Here is a 14,474-nt window from a genome sequence, read left to right as displayed (position 1 = left end):
TGGATTGAAGAGCCTTGTTGGAGACAGCCACGTCCATGCTGATGAAAACGATATGAGAAAGTATCTTGTGTGTGCATGTTGGGAAATCTTTCAAGATAGGATTCAACAGAGCACAGAAAAAAGAGGATGTGTCAGAGTGAGACAGGTGACCATTACTTGGTCTTAGTAGTTCAAGTAAATGTATGTTTTCGACCTACAATAAGTGGTCATCATGGTGGGTGCATCACCTCCTGCTTCATATGCCCCTGTGATTCATCACCCTGACACACTGATCCCCTACATTGATACACCAGCCTGCACCTGTCCTAGTGATCTACCACACTAACCCCTTTATCTTGATACACCACCACCCTAATGATACAACACCCTGATACCCTGAAACCCTTTACTATTCTGATACACCAACACACTGATACACCACTATCCTGACACACTTCCACCCTGATCATCAACTACCCTGATTCACCACCACCACACTACCATACTGGTCCACTATCCTGTTCCACCAGTACAGTAAACAACTATCAAGTTACTTTATTAACTCTGCTCTGATACCACCACTCTGATGCTCTACCCTGATCCACCACCACCACCACCACACTGATCCACCACTACTATACTGATTCACTACCCTAAACCACCACCACAGTGATCCACTACTGTGATACTCCACTCTGATATACCACCACCCTGACACACTACTCTGATCTACTACCCAATTCACCACCAACATTCTGATGCACCACCCTGATCCACCATCACAATGATCCACTACCCTGTTCCTCCACCGCCACCACAATGAATTAACTACCGTGTTCCTCCATCCTGATACACCACCACATTCTGATTCAGTACCATGTTGCTCCAATACCCAGACCCTGAAAAGCCTGCAGATGACTAATTTAATGACTAATGCTGTAATCACCTTTTGGACTGTGACACAGAACTCTACACCCACACACTGTCCTCTGATACACAATTACCTGAATATATATATATATATATATATATATATATATATATATATATATATATATATATATATATATATATATATATATATATTTCCAAAAGTATTGGAACACCTGACCTTTCCTGCTATATGTGGTTCTTTTTCAAACTGTTATTACAAAACTGGAGGCCCTCAATTCTATAGGACGTCTTTAGATGCAGTATAATAACATTTTGCATTCACTTGAACTTGAAAACCCAAACCATGCTTCGGAGAGGAAGATCTTGCTGCTATAGAGCTCTTATCTCATCCTTACTGAACACCTTTGGGATGAATGTGAACGCTGACTGCACCCCAGGTCTCCTCTGATCAAATGATGACTCCCTAAAGTGATAAAATACTTCATTATATGTACAGTATATATATATATATATATATATATATATATATATATATATATATATATATATATATATATAATATGTTTGCTTATCCAAACATTCAGCTGAAATATTTTGTCATGCTTCTTGTAAAACTCACCAAAGATGTTCTTCACTGAACATCTGAAGATTGAAGATTTCTATTACGATCCAGTTCATCCCAGAGCTGTTTAACAGGATTTAGGTGCAGTGACTGGGCAGGTCGTTCCATGATAGATATTACTCCACTCCAATGAGCCGCAGTCCAGACGGAATCGCATGGTGTATGGTGAAGTATGAAATGGGAGCCATGTTGGTATAGGATTCCTTTCACTTCCCGGAACCTTCCCTGCTCCAAAAACCCCCAAAACCATTAATCTTCCACCACTTTGTGTGACTGTGGGGGTGATGGAGTCTGATCACATCTTCTCTCCTGTTTTCTGTCTTACACAAGTTCTTCTGATAGAGACAAAAAAATGGGCTACACAGAATCTTTTACTCATTCACTGTTCAATATGTGTGTGTTTTTCCCCTTTTTACAGAGTGTGTTAGATGGAAACAAAAGGAACATGCATGTGTCTCAAAAACCATACAAGAGTAGATGTTTCCACACTCTTGACCAGTTTCTCTTAAGGTTTCTTCCTTATTTCATCTCAGGGAGTTTTTTCCTCACCACCATCACCACTTAATAGGGATAAAAACGTATAGTTTATAGTTCTGTAAAGCTGCTTTGAGACAATGTGCATTGTTAAAAGTGTTGTGAGCTTCATAAATAAACCAGTTGGAACTGATCTAATGTTGTTACCATCAATTTCAACAACATCCCCAGTTGTTTTCTTGCCTGGCAGTTATTTTGTCTAGAAAAAAAAAGCATCCATACAGGACCGAGATGTTTGTGTTTGCGTCGTTGCTCTTCAAATCGGATCATTTTCCTGCAAACTCTACACATCTGTAAATCTCACGGCTCGGAGAATTTGGATCACTACATAAATAAATTATAGGTATTAATACACACAAGGAGGTTAATCTGATTTGATTTGCCTCTCTTTCACTTTCACACACACACACACACACACACACACACACACACACACACACACACACACACACACACACACACACACACACTCAAACTCATCTCTCTGAGGTGTGTTTAAAATGACAACTTTGATTTATAGAGATGTGCGATGACTCCAATGACTGCCGAAATGATTCTCCACGTCTTGAGTAAAGGACCTAATTTTCTCCCATGCCACAAACTTGAGGGATGATAAATGCGTTTCTACTTTTTCTACGCCAAATTAAAAAAAATAAATAAAAAAAACCCCTTCGTCATTATTTATTTTACTATTTTGCTCGAAAAGCAATTCCACGTTTCAAGCCTCGGCAGCGAAACCTTGCAAATGAACTCGCGAAAGGACGACGATTTCAGTCGGTAATTTCCATTAAATCCTCCTCGGCGCTCTCGCGTCGAGACGTATCCATCTGCATAATTTAATATCAGACATAGTTTTACGTCTCAGGATCAGGGTTTCATTCGTTTCCGCCGAAACAGAATGAACGGTCACGAAGAAATAGCATTCTCGGTATCTACGTTTCTTTTCACCTCTGAAGTCTGCAACAACACTTCCTTACATAAGTATTCGGTAAAGCATGGTGGTGGTAGCATAATGTTATTGAGATGATTTTATATGGGCGGGAAACTGGGTGAAGCCAAATACAATGTATACAGAGTTAAATCAAGCATTTTTTTACTGTAAACCTGTGACAGGAAGTGAAAACTAATGGATGTTCAAACATGAACCCTCTAATCTCACAGATCTTGGGTGATTATCCCTTATCCCAAGTGTGCTCAAACATATCAGGATCCAGATATTCTACCAAATGTCTGATCTTGGTCACTATATGGCCAAGAGCACTGGGATACCTGACTTTCCAGCCATATGTGGCTCTTCCCAAAACTTTTACCTCAGAGTTGGAGGCATACAATAGTTTTTGGATGCAGTAGAGTGAAAATTTTCTTTTGATCTAGGAGATCAAACCTGTTCCAACATGACAAAGCCGACCAGAATGGAACTGTGAACTACACCCATCATTCACATAAATCATTGTTTACGTTTCATACTAAAATCCATTCCAAAGCCAAAACCTTTAGTACTTTTGTAAAAGTAAAACTGCAAAAGGAGTCATAGATGCAACTCTGGGATTTCAATACTTTTCTTTAGGTACATGAAAAATGTAGATCTTTACTCCTGGAAAAACCTAATCATGTAGATTGCAGGTTGTAACAGTTGGTTTGTGTTGAAGGGTTGGGCCATGATGATATTTCATACTCTGTCTTTTATTGAAAGAAAGTTCTTCTCAATCACAGGTTCTAACTCACCAACAGATGGCAGCACGAGGCTGCACGCACAGTTCCAAGGAGCACCGACCTTTATAAGTCAGTGTGCCAAAGACATTGTCCTGTGTACGTCGGGAGCTGTGCAACCGGTGCTATTCTTAACACGTGCATGAACCCTGTCACTAAACTTTCCCCATACGTGACTTTCTCATTGGAAACGACACAATCTTACCTCCGCTCCCACCCTACTAGCCAGATTTGTTTTTTGCGGACTTTTCCCACTTTCTGAAGATGGAGATCCAGCTCAAAGGTTTCAACACCATTGCGGAAATCCAGCACGAATCGCAGAAGACACTCGACACGGAATTGCTGTGCAAGGGGACTATTTTAAAGGTGATAGTGTGCAAACATGGATAAACAAAGTACTTTCTTGCAAACAGAACGAGTCTCGAAACTTTTTGATACCACCGCAAGCACAGGCATTTCCCACTGATGTAAGACTTTTTATCTATTTATAGTTACTTTTAAAGTTCTTTAGTCTAATACATAAAAAGCTGATTTCTTTACTTACCTGAGCAGTTTCTTCAGTATAAGAGAAGGTGGCAGGATTCCACAAATTTTTATGTTCCATGGTCAAGGATCCATCTCTCCTTGGATAGCCTTGTTAAGTGGGTGGGGGGGGGTGTTAGGAGTAAGAGGGAATCATAGGATTGTAATTACCCCAGAGAAGGAGAGGAAGGGAGGAGTTTATAGTCTATTAGAAAGTGTATTTAATAGATAATGATCAGTAAATGTGGGAGTAGATGGAGGGGTGTAGGTTTGGATGTGTAAAAGAGGTCTTGCTTTTCTTGGGTACTTGGGGGTTGTGTCTGAAGGTGGGGACAAACCAAATCGACACCAAAGAACCCGTTTTGAGCCATCTGTGGCGCCGCCTCCTCACATCGCCTGCATCAGGGCAAAAAAAATTGCATTCGAACACACTGGATGCGTGAGAATGTGGCATACCAGTAGGTGACAGTAGTCTGTTTTCGGCACCCGAACAGTAAAACTGGAAAAATTAAAACTGTGGAAGTATAAAGCAAGCAGCGTTTACACCTGCAGATCATTAGTAACAGATTCGTGTAGCTTTTTTTTTTTAATCAAGCCTGCAGAGTTGCAAATGGCCCTGGTGGTGTCGGCTCTCTGTCTTCTTCTTGTGGATGAAGAAGGAAAATACTTTTACTATTTATAAACTGATAAGGAGAAATCGCACTTTCACTATTCGGTTTGTGTAAAGTTTCTCAGTAATGTCATACAGGGCTCCTACTAGATTGTGGTAATTAGCTGGTTCTTTCAGGTTTGGATTCCACAAAGCTCCAAAAAATTATTTATTAAAATAACAAGTGAACACTGAAGAAACTAAACCTGACCAACGCTTAAAAACCACCCGATATTTCACGACTATCTTCTTGATGTGTCCCGAGCTTAAGACCTCCACCAGTGTGGAGAGAAGAATTTTTCATGTGTACATCAATGGCCTCTTTAAACTCTTCTCTGATACCATCTGTCTTCTCTATCCAAGATGTGTACCTTCTTGTCCTCAGATGTGTATAATTGTTTGTCTCTCCAATGTAGAGCGCTGAAAACTCACCTGGATGACTGTGAATCATCACCAACACAGTGGTTATAGAGTTAAAATTCTGATCCAAAGGTTGGAAGTTCAAACCCCGGCACAACCTATCTGCCACTGCTGGACCCCTTAAACAAGCCCCCTACTCCCTTTATTACTCAAACGCTAAGATTGTAAGTGGCTCTGAATAATGGCGTCTGCCAAAATAGCATAAATGTTTTAAAAAAGCACAATGAATTCATTGTCGAGGATCCCGTTAAACCGCGTTCCATTCCATTCCTGTAATCAGTAGCAAATCGAATTAAGGAAGTAACTCATCTGCCAAATGTGATTAAGATCCTGGAAAAGTGAACGAGTGATCGTCTGACGATCCAGAGAAGTTAGACCTGGTATGTGAAATCTTTGTGACTCACCAAGTCATTTGACGTCAAATAACGACCAGCTGCTCTATCAGGGTTAGACACGCTGTCGGAGAAGGACAAGCTTTTCTCTGGAGAACGTCGAACACCCCAGAGATCTTCACTGCAGCGTTTAGAAGAGGATAATTAGTGCGAGTAAAGCTGCATCAGGCGCACACCATTATTCATGTTACAGTCAGTGGAAGCGGATTGATGTTCGTGTTAAAAAACGAGCGAGCTAGCTAAGCAGAAACAGCTAAAGGTTAATGTGAGATATTTATACAACAGCTCTGTCAAGGTCTGGTTTCTTGTCAGAAGGTGTTGATTAATTTACTAGAACAGCAGCTCTGACAGTGGTGCGGCTGCAAAATATACAGGTTTTTATTAATTCCTTAATGCATTACCATTGCTATGGAAACAGCTCGTCGACCTGCACGAAGGACGCGTCGTAAACGGATTCGAACCCGCATGATGTCATTGATATTGTCAGTAAGGATCAGCGTGGACGCTTTTATCGGTCAAGCTGTTGCTTGCTAACATGACAAGCGAAAAAAAAATTTGGTTTGAATTTCTATCCATTCAGATTTCAGCCACCGCATAACATATAATTTGTAAATTGAGGGAAATTGAGTATGAGGAACTTGTTAGCTTTTATGTATCCGGGACATCCAGCCAATCGTAGTGCAGGGGGCAGGATTTGTCAGAAACGAGAAACGTCTGCCTGGATAAGAGCGCCTGCCAAATACCATAAATGTAATATATATATTTTACATTTATGGAATTTGGCAGATGCCCTTATCCAAAGCGACTTACAACTGAGCAGCAGAGGGTTAAGGGCCTTGCTCAAGGGCCCAGCAGTGGCATCTCGGTGTTGGTGGGATTTGAACCTGTGACCTTTCGATCCAAAGTCCAATACCTCAACCACTGAGCTACCACCTCCCTCATATGTATATATGTAGTCAAACATTTGTGGACACCTGACCATAAAATTTGTATACACTTTTTAAACATCCCATTCTACATTTACTCTCCATTTACTGCTATACTTCACTCCATTGTTCTGGAAAGATGTTCCACTAGATTTTGTGGTGAGGGGTGACAGTAAAGGGGAGTGGTGGCTCCAGCGGTTAAGGTGCTGGGTTGCCGATCGCAAGGTCTGGGGTTCAAGCCCCGGTATCGCCAAGCTGCCACTCTTGGGCCCTTGAGCAAGGCCCTTAACCCTCTATGCTCCGGGGGTCCCTTACGAAGGAAATATCAAGGCCCGTGATGTCGGAGTGACGTGGGGCCGCCTTCCCGTTGGCTCACCACCTGCAGGAGGGACTGTAAGGGACGGTGCTGTGAGGATTGGGCAGCAGTCGAAGGCGGGGGCCTGCTTAGACTGCTGCCCCCGAATTACGGATAAGCGGGAGAAAATGAATGAATGGGTGTAAGTAAAGTCAGGTATTGATGGCGGTGAGGAGGTTTCTGGGGTAGAGTCAGCGTTCACATTCAACAGGGTTGGACCTCTATAGATTTTCAACCAATGGAAAGCAGATCTTCATGGAGCCGGTTTTGTGATGTCATGCTGGAACAGGTTTGGATTTATTATCGTCATTTTTTCAAGCACCAATTAACACCAAAGCATCAGTCTTTTCCTGTTAATGGAGGCAAACTGCAACAATGAGTCACTGTGTGGAGCGCTGTACTGTTATCAGTGTGTAATATCCGTATCGACTTGAGGCACACTTATGTAATTAAACCCTCATTAATCATGCATTTGAGTTTTGATTTATTTATTCATACACAATCGTTTATATATATTTAAAGATTCTGCCCTACAGAAAACAGAACCACTACGTCAATTCAAACATGATGATATGAGTCACCTAATTGTTTTTGTATTGAGAGACGAAAGAGTCTGTTCCTGAATTCATTCTAACAGCAGATGCCTCGATGGTCCTGGAAGAATATGTGGATTGGTGTGTGCATCAGTGGTGGCTGAAGTATACAAAGCAGGAAGTTGATTAAAAGTAGAGATACAGTAGGTAAAATGTGACTCCATAAAAAGTGTCCCTTTAAAAGTACAAAAGTTTTTCCCTTCAAATGAACTTGTGTCCAAAGTACTGATTTCTTATAACTATAATGTTCCTTTATGTGAAAAGACTTGAATGTGACTCTCAGCTCACTGACTAATTAATAGAATGATATAATAGAATGATATTTATTCAAATGATCACGAGCCCAAAACTTTCTTTTCAACTAACAAAAAAAAAGGTGAGAAAATCAGGTCAAGGGTGATCATTTATTTCTCTCTAAATGTTCAGTTGAACTGATACTGAATTGTTTGTTGGTGAGCAGTAGATACACCAAGTGCCAATCAGAACGGGTTTAAAACAGAGCGAGCACATGACCCTGATTGGTGATTCGCCGCGTGTTTCACCAGTTACGTTTTTACCCTCGTTAATAAAAAAGGAACGACTGAAAATGTAGTTGAGTAAAAAGTCAAATAGTTGATTTTAAAATGTAGTGAAGTGAAAGTAAAAATCACCCCACATAGAAATACTTCAGTAAAGTACAGATACGTGAGTTTCTCCATGTAATTCATAAAGTACCTTTAAATCCTAATGAAACCAGAAAAGTGTTGGACCAAGCAAACATTTCTATTTCTAATAAATGTCCTTCAAAGGTTCTTTGAAGGTTCCTTGGATAATAAAGTGTTCCTACCTTTCTAGAAAGGGTTCTACTCTGAAAGTTCTCGTAGGTTCCTCAAAATGGACAAACCATAAAAATGTTTGGGTTCTTGATCTAACAACAACGACGACAACCATTTTTTAATACAACAGGAATGAAGCAATTTTTGGTGAGTGACAGCCCCTAGATGAAAAAAAACGTTCCATTGGGCTTGGACACTTTTAGAAAAAACAAACAAACACCTGAGCGTAATTCTTATGTACTTTCCATTCCACATTAGTCCTCGTTTGCTTTTAAAATAACACTGGATTTGTTTGAAGATGTTCTACTAGATTTTGTGGAGATTTGTGCTCCTTCATTCAGCCACAAGGGTGTAAAGTCAGGAACTGATGTAGGTGAGAAGGTTAAGGATGGTCTCAGGTGCAGTCACATTTATCCCAGTAGGGTTGGAGCTCTATAGCAGGAGATCTTCCACACGTTAAAAACCCATGGAAAGCAGATATTTTATCTATAATAAATGGAAATTTGGGGCCACCCAAATTTGAATCTTCATGGCGCTGCTTTGTGAGGTCACAGGGATATTGTTATGCTGGAACAGGTTCAGGTCTCCTCATAAAGAGAAAATTTCATTCCACAGCATCCAAAGACGTTACAGGAGAGAAGAACCACGTATGGCTGAGATAGTGAGGTGTCTGAATATTTTTGGCTACACACTATATTTTATAATTAATTAATTATACATTTATGTTTCATTATTATATATATATATATATATATTCCACAAATATTATCCACTATTATTCTTTTTTGAATTGATCAGAATATGAGCAGGATTCGACCTTCATTTGTGTGGGCTGCACTTTAAACGGCTTCTAATTGAACTAAAACTTATAAACATTTCTCATGAAGGGAAAAACCAAAGCAGGAATCTTACAGATTTTACATTTCAGTAGGATTCTTTGTTGATATCTTAAAACAAGTCCTCTGTATATTTTCCATAGACCTTTTAATTTTCACCATAGAAATGGAATCTCTAGGAATAATGGGAAGAGACAGTGGGGTGAGTCAGACAGGCAGAGAGACAGGCGGTGGGGAAATCAGACAGGCAGAGAGACAGGCGGTGGGGAAATCAGACTGGCAGAGAGACAGGCGGTGGGGAAATCAGACTGGCAGAGAGACAGACTGTGGGGTAAATCAGACAGTGAAAAAGACAATGGGGTAAAATAGACAATGTGAGAGAGAGTGAGACAGACAGTGGGGTGAATCAGACAATGAGAAAGACAGTGTGGTAAATCAGACAGCCAGAGAGAGACAGTGGGGTAAATCAGGCAGTCAGAGAGAGAGACAGTGGGGTAAATCAGACAGCCAGAGAGAGACAGTGGGGTAAATCAGACAGGCGAAGAGAGACAGTGGGGTAAATCAGACAGACAGAGAGAGACAATGGGGTAAATCAGACAGGCAGAGAGAGACAGTGGGGTAAATCAAACAGGCAGAGAGAGACAGTGGGGTAAATCAGACAGGCAGAGAGAGACAGTGGGGTAAATCAGACAGGCAGAGATAGACAGTGGGGTAAATCAGACAGAGCGACAGACCGTGTGGTAAATCAGACAGACAGAGAGAGACAGTGAGGTAAATCAGACAGACAGAGAGAGACAGTGAGGTAAATCAGACAGACAGAGAGAGACAGTGAGGTAAATCAGACAGGCAGAGAGAGACAGTGGGGTAAATCAGACAGGCAGAGAGAGACAGTGGGGTAAATCAGACAGGCAGAGAGAGACAGTGGGGTAAATCAGACAGGCAGAGAGAGACCGTGTGGTAAATCAGACAGGCAGAGAGAGACAGTGTGGTAAATCAGACAGTCAGAGTGGCTTAACATTTTTGTGTCTCAAACCATTGACTCCTAAAAGGTGTTGCTTGCTGAGGAAGAGGCAGCACCCACTTTATTCCAGTGGAACATCTACTGTGTTACAGAAGAAAGGAACATCAGAGGTTTCCACTGAAAATGTTTTTTTTTTTTATGACTGTCCACATAATAAATATAAAATATATACAGAGTAAGAATTAGACTAAGAACAAAAAGAAGACAATAATAAGTAACTTCACCCTTTCATCCACCTTTAAACCTATTCCAGAGAGCTTCTGTGGCTTAACACACACACACACACACACACACACACACACACACACACACACACACACACACACACACACACACACACCATTCCATAACAGGTGGAATTAGGGTCTAACCCCTGACCTTCTCTCTTTTAATGCTTTTAACCAGTCAGCTTGAGACATTTCCTCTAGATCAGAAACAGAGGACTTGAAACCATCTGCAGCTTCTTCTTTTCTGTTGAGGAACCTCCTGCACCTGAGCTCAGCTACAGCCAGAAGAGGATGATTTCATTCAAGCAGATCTAAAGTAGACGTGAGCCATCGCTTTTCTACAACTCCAACCTCCTGACCTTGTAAATGTGCTCTGAACGGCAAAACCTCAGCCTGAAATTACCTTTCATCGTTCTCCAATCTCTCTCTCTCTCTCCTGCTCTTCCTCTCTCTCTCTCTCTCTCTCTCTCTCTCTCTCTCTCTCTCTCTCTCTCTCCTGCTCTTCCTCTCTCTCTCTCTCTCTCTCTCTCTCTCTCTCTCTCTCTCTCTCTCTCTCTCTCTCTCTCTCTCTTTCTTTCTTTTTCTTTTTCACACTTCTAGAAATAGCATGTGTGTGGGCGAGTGCTGTGGAGGAACAGAGGAGGAACTGAAATGTGAGAAAATGAAGCTAAACATAACCACGGTTCAATTGCCGTGTATTCACGCTCCTACTTCAGCAGCCGCATCTCCAGCTGAACTGAGCGTTCCACCAGCGTATGGTTCGTGCACACACACACACACACACACACACACACACACACACACACACACACACACACACACACACACACACACACACTCACACACACACAAAAAAAACACACGTTATTATAAACAAATTAAACTGACGGCTCAGAGGTTTTCAAGATTGTTGCTGGATTATTAAGCCATGGATTGGTTGATTTATTTTTGATCCAGGGTTTCACTAGAACATGAAAAGGAAATTAATCATTTCTGGAAAAGGAAAAGATCTATCAGAAACGTTCTCTCTCTAAAATAACGAATTAAAATACAAAGTTTGTGGACACCAGCCCATAAGATTTCTATGTGCTTTTAAATAAACATCAAATTCCACATTCAGTTCCAAATTCCCGTTGTAATAACCTCCACTCTTCTGGTGAGATGTTCCACTAGATTTTGTGGAGATTTGTGCTCGTTCAGCTCCATCAGTAAATTGATGTAGATGAAAGTAGGACACCTGACTTTTCCATCCATATGTGCTTCTTCTCCAAACTGTAAACACAAATGTCAAGACACACGATTGTCTAGGACCTTTTTTGGATCAGTAGCATGCGTTCCATGGGTTGGAAGATGTAGAAGATCTCCTTCTATAGAGCTCCAACCCTATTGGGAACAATGTGAACGCTGACCGCACCCCCAGGCCTCCTCACTTTCTGGAATACATCACTACCTGACCTTATTAACACCCTTGTGGATGAATAAATCTCCACAAAAACCAAGTGGAACATCTTCCCAGAAGAGTGGAGGGTCATTCTAAGAGCAAATGTAGAATGGGATGTCCAAAAAGTAGCACCATGCACTGATTCCTGATGGAGCTTTTATCTTGATAGTGTCGGTCTTTAAATGTTTTGTTCAGCATTATAAAACACTCTAGAGACCGAGGCATCATGACATGCATCAAGAGTGAGTCATAGACGGACGTGAGAGAATCCGGTCATTTTTCAAAATAAAACCATTCAGAGTCAGATAATAAATAAAACGGAAATAATGTAAGTTTTGTATTCTTTCCTGTGCCGGTCAGCAGCCCGGGGGTTGGGGACCACTGGCTTAAGGCTTTGGGTAACTGATCAGAAGGTTGGCGGTTTAAGCCACGGTATTGCCAAGCTGTCACTATTGGGCCCTTGAGCAAGGCCCTTAACCCTCTTTGCTCCAGTGGTGCTGTTTTGTAGCTGAATCTTCTGATATCACTTATATTACAGCAGGTAGAAACAGTCATCAGTCTTTCTTTTTTTCTGGTTCTATCAAACTATACTATAAACTATAAAAAAAATTTAAATAAAAATTTATCAACACCTTCTGATTAATCACAATCTAGAATCCAGGATTCTGTATACTCTTAAAAGCAGACTTTAGTGTGAAAGGGGATGTGATGGTCGGGGGAGTGGAGGATAAATGGTTAAAGCTCAGGGTTATTATTTAGGAGGTTGTGGGTTCAAGTACTAAACCACTAAGCTGCCACTATTGTGCTCTCGAACAAGTATATGAACCTTCTCTGCTGAAGGTACTATGGCTGACCCACGGTGCCTGTGATCTCTAAACTGTACTGTATTGTCCGCTATATGGACAAACATTTGAAGACACGCGACACAAGCCCCCTTTTGGTCTTATAACAACTTCCAATGTGACGCCTTCATACAGTATGATCCCAGATCGATGATGTTGAGATCGAAGCTGGCTAAAATTATTACTTCCAGGACTCCTTGTTCTTCTCTAAACTGAAGATCGTTCTTAATGACATTGGCCGTATGTTTGGTGGTCCTGGTGCTGCTGCAGAAGAAATTCAAATGTATCTGATGGTACTGCACGATGGTTAAGTATCAACCTGGATTTTTTAGCATTGACACTATTAATCTGGACCACATCTCCAACTCCATCTTACAAAATCAAACAAAAATAGTTTGTTAAGATTTTTAAACCAACGGGTGATCACACCAAATATTTATCATTTGGATTTTTCTGTTCATACACTTTCCTTTTTTTGCAGCAAAAAATATGCACGTTTTTTTGCATCACTATTATACTCCGTTTTACAGCATTTTCCCACACCTGCCTAAAACCTTTGCACAGAACAGGATATAAGATGTCGCTGTTTCCGTGTTCTTGAAGTTATCAAGAAAATGCAGCCGAAATTAAATGCATGTGAGGAGATATTATGTAATTAAGTACAAATTAATTGCTGTAACCACATAAGCGATTCTAAAACACAATGCCACTATTCAGTGGTGTTAAATAAAGAAAAGAAAAAAGAAAACATAAAATTTATGTGTTAAACCTTAAAAGCTTTGTCCAAAACAATCAGGGTGTAAAGACATCTGATATTCCCTATGAAATACTGGAACCTGGAACTCCACCTTCACGCCAAATAACACTTTTACAGGCTTAAAAACGAGTCCAGTGAAGTGCACAATCTGGCAACCCTGTGAGCGGATCGTGTGTAGAAAGATAAATAAATAAATTGAAGTGACAGAAGGCGTGCTGAGGTGATCCTGGTGAAGAGAGAGAGAGAGAGAGAGAGAGAGAGAGAGAGAGAGAGAGAGAGAGAGTTTTCTGATCAGGAGCAACCTGTTGTTCTAGCTTCTCGTTCTCTTTAGGGTTTTTCTGCTGCACCAGTCGGACGTTTCACGTGCACCCGGTGTGGCGTGTAACCCCATCTCTCGGTGTCATCTCTTCAACCCCGTCTTCCCCCCCCCCCACCTCCATCACTCACTCCATCACTCCCTCGTTCACTCTCTCCCTCCCCCCATACCCAGTGTGGAAGACAGACCGCGCGCGGAGGAGAGACGACGCATGATGTCGGTTTGGTGATGTGGCCGCTTTCGGAGGCGCGCACGGGGGAACCGCGGTGGAATGGAGCAGAAGGAAGAGGGGAAAGTGGTGCATGGAGGGACTGATCGCTAAACGGAGCTCTTTCTAAACCCTGGAGATCTTTTATAAAACATTTTTTTTGTTTGTTTCTCTTGTTTTCCAGGCAGCAGACGGAATAAGCGCGCATCAGCCTCAGGTTTTTTTTTTGTCTCTTATCTGGATTTTTTTTATTCTTGGTTTCTGCGCGTTTGGTTTGACGACGTGTTTTTTATTTAATTTAATTTATTATTATTAATTATTATTCCGCTCTCGGAAATGAACAAGTCGAAAACTTTGAGGAAACATGCCTGAAGATGCTCGTTCCGTTTTCATGGCGCGCGTCCGCCGCGTCGGG

The 14,474-nt window shown here is 41.3% G+C and overlaps 1 protein-coding gene across 1 annotated transcript in view; it reads left to right on the top strand.

The window, feature by feature from the left end:
• Positions 1 to 13,843: 13,843 nt before the first annotated feature.
• kcnk9 (potassium channel, subfamily K, member 9) overlaps positions 13,844 to 14,474 on the top strand; it is a 61,562-nt gene continuing 60,931 nt past the window's right edge. The window contains exon 1 of the mRNA XM_083546787.1: positions 13,844 to 14,474. This exon is cut by the window's right edge and continues 643 nt beyond it. The gene's annotated coding sequence lies outside the window, so the exon portion shown is untranslated.

This window comes from Silurus aristotelis, assembly GCF_946808225.1.
Source record: "Silurus aristotelis genome assembly, chromosome: 7".
NCBI lineage: Eukaryota > Metazoa > Chordata > Actinopteri > Siluriformes > Siluridae > Silurus > Silurus aristotelis.
The sequence above is the reverse complement of the archived record's forward strand: the minus strand, read 5'-3'. Positions and strand labels throughout refer to the sequence as shown.